This window comes from Sapajus apella, unplaced genomic scaffold, assembly GCF_009761245.1.
Source record: "Sapajus apella isolate SASKATOON/1434 unplaced genomic scaffold, GSC_monkey_1.0 scaffold3, whole genome shotgun sequence".
Classification (NCBI taxonomy): domain Eukaryota; kingdom Metazoa; phylum Chordata; class Mammalia; order Primates; family Cebidae; genus Sapajus; species Sapajus apella.
In genome coordinates this window covers 57,931,200-57,934,146 of record NW_022436943.1, presented here as the reverse complement: position 1 = coordinate 57,934,146, position 2,947 = coordinate 57,931,200, and the positions used below count along the sequence as shown (strand labels likewise).

Genomic DNA, 2,947 nt, shown 5'->3' with positions numbered 1-2,947 from the left:
TAATATTTTGTCTAAAATTTCTGCATTCCTTGACTTGAACAAATACTATGTTAAGGCTGAAAAACAGGTTAATTCAGGAAGCATTTACATTAAAAATATTTAAAGTTTATCAGAGAAGCTTCATATTCATATTTTGTTTAATATTTAAAAAAACCCACAAATGTTATTTAAAGTTCTACTCTGGAGAAAAAGCTACCCCCATAATCTTTCAATGACTGTAATTGGGCAAGTTTTCTTTATTCTAACTTGGGTTTTTCTTCTTGATAATCTTCTGCATGAATAAAAGTTAAAATAAGTGATTTTGTATTTTTTAAAATCAAAAGAAGACATCAAGTACTCCTTGTGCAGTGTTTTTATTTATCCATATAAATAACCAAATATCATAATTTGAAGGACACTTTTTAGTTATTAATTAGACTATAAGAAAAACTGTACAGAAAGTTCATACTATAAAATTATGTCCGTGATTGGGGTCCTCAGTAACAGAGAAATAAGAAATTCAAGAGTCATTGCTCAGCAATCCACATAACTAGAGAGTAGAGTGCAAGCTACTGGTCATGACCAGAAAGAGACTTCATAAAAACATCTTCACATATTCCCTAGCATTATGCCCTATCACTAAAAGGAAGGCCTATGACAATGCCATTGTTTATTTTGTATAACGCAGCCCTTCTATTCCCCTCAAAAGTTCCTTTCCTGCTATAAGATAAAGAAAAGGTGGTCTCCCTAAGGTATATACTTAATGAAGATGATCTCAACAGAAGCTCCAATGTTTTCTATTTTTCACTGTCCTTCCTGAAATTCACCTGGATGTTCCAGAGCAATTTTCTAACCCTTACATTATTGATTAGCCTACTAAAAGTAGAATTCTTCAGTAATACACAATACAAAAGACACAAGCTAAAATAATCCTCACAAATACACTTTGAAATAGGTATATTTGGATGTAAATATAACTTTCCAGTCTGTCATTTTTTTCTAATGACTAAACTCTACATTTTTATAAATGGAGGTTTTCGAACCAATGATGTATTAAGCCCATTTTCATGACACGTTCTTTTAAACTTCTCATTCAGTATGAGAAAACGTTATTTCTTCCCTTTGTCTTGCAGAATAATTTAGGTTTCCACCCTGGGCACGATTCACCAAGGGGAATAAGACCACAGATAAAAGTGACAAAGAAACACAAACGATGAAGAAAACTTCTGAAAACAAATGCCCCCAGAATCCAGTATCAAAGCAGCAGTGATGGACATGATGGCCAACCCAAGATTCTGAATGGACCTGCATGAAGCCACATGCAGTTCCCAGCTGATGTTCAGAAATTACAGATGCCACCATTGGCCACAATGCATACGCAAGCAATGAATCGGAAATTCCCAGAAGACGCTTAGCAATCCAAGGGTTCCACATTGTAAAGGCCAGCATCATGTGGGACACAAGAGTGGCTACTATCACACGCAGAACCCAGATGACGTTCCTCCCTGTTTTATCCACCAGCCAAATACCGAGGACATGGGAGCTGATATGACGTATACAGTACTGTTAACTGCACTTGCTGCCTGGGAAGAAAGTCTGCATTTCTCTGTAAAGAATACATTCCCAAGTCCAGTAAAACGCAACACGGCAACACAACAGCAGAGACAGATGATAAATATGAGCCACAGGGTAAGGAGAAGTCCTTTACATCATTTAATTTAATAACTTCACCTGTTTTTCCTTGTTCTTTATGAAATATTCTCTCTGCTCTCTGATCCAAGTAGGCAACAGTCAAGGCACAGATTAGTGAAAGAATACACGTTACACCCCTGATCACAAGTGTGACCCCAAGGATTGTGTGACCAGCAGAGCCTAACAAAGCTTCAGTCTTAGAATACAGCCATGCATGTTCTTCACATGTACCCCAAAACCTAAAATGCAATAAAATAAATAAATGGGAAAAAAAAAAAAAAGAAAATTTATAAGTATGACAGGGAGTTTGCCCTGCATCTATTTGAAAGCATACTGTAAAAAACTTTGGTGACTCAATGTATTATTCATTAAAATACTATAAAATTCAATAAAATAAAAATACTCAATGTAGTATTCATTAAAACAATAAACAACATTTAATGAATAAAGAATATAATAAAAAAAAAAAAAGAATACAGCCATCCTATGAGATTCGTGTTTGCTATACTTCCAATTCTAGCCATGCTAAGTTTAAGTCCAAACACCAGGCTTAATTCTTTGCCTTTAAACCAGCTCACAGCATATGTACAACTGGGCAACTGCTAAGGACTCTCCACCAATCCCAAATACAAATCTTCCAAATTCCATCAGTCAAAAAACATTAAATATTCCACCCGGAGCAAAACCAACCTGCCCAATGCAAAAAAGCAGCTAAAAACAATTCTGCCCCATCATATTCCAAATACTCGGTCTATCAAAAAGCCACCAGAGACACACAAAACTACGTAGGGCCGAGAACACCAGGCATACAGCAGCACAAATTCCATGGTATTCACTTGCATATCCCATTTAACCTGGGTCTGAAGGGCAGCAGGGTTGTCATAGCAAAAATGGCTGCTGAAGCCAAGGATGCACATCAGTAACAGCACCAAAAGCTGGTGTGCCAGGCGACTGGGGTCACAGAGGGCTGGCAGGGCCCTGGGGGCGGTGAGGGCACCTCTGTTGGCCTCGTCAGGGCCACCTACAAGCAGGGCCCAGTCTTCCTCATCCTCCTCCTCCATTGCGGCCGCAGGAGTTGGAGAGGGGAAAGTGGTGGCAATTCCAAGACCTGGCAGGAAGCAGTGGCCTGATGGGAGATTTTTCTGTCCCACTCCTGCCTGGCTGCTTTTCTTCATGCATCATGCCACGAACGAGGCTGATGGTTCTCCAAGAGACAGAGTCTTCTCAGAGACAGCATGGCAGTGAGGCAGCTAGGGTTTTCAAAAGAACTTGAGTG

The 2,947-nt window shown here is 38.8% G+C and overlaps 1 pseudogene across 1 annotated transcript; it reads right to left on the bottom strand.

The window, feature by feature from the left end:
* Nucleotides 1-334: 334 nt before the first annotated feature.
* Nucleotides 335-2,747, bottom strand: LOC116534114 (annotated as a pseudogene). The gene is made up of 2 exons (XR_004261595.1): nucleotides 2,155-2,747; nucleotides 335-1,883 (listed from the first exon to the last, which is right to left on the bottom strand). The product of XR_004261595.1 is annotated as a major facilitator superfamily domain-containing protein 1-like (transcript).
* Between the last annotated feature and the right edge of the window lie 200 nt (nucleotides 2,748-2,947).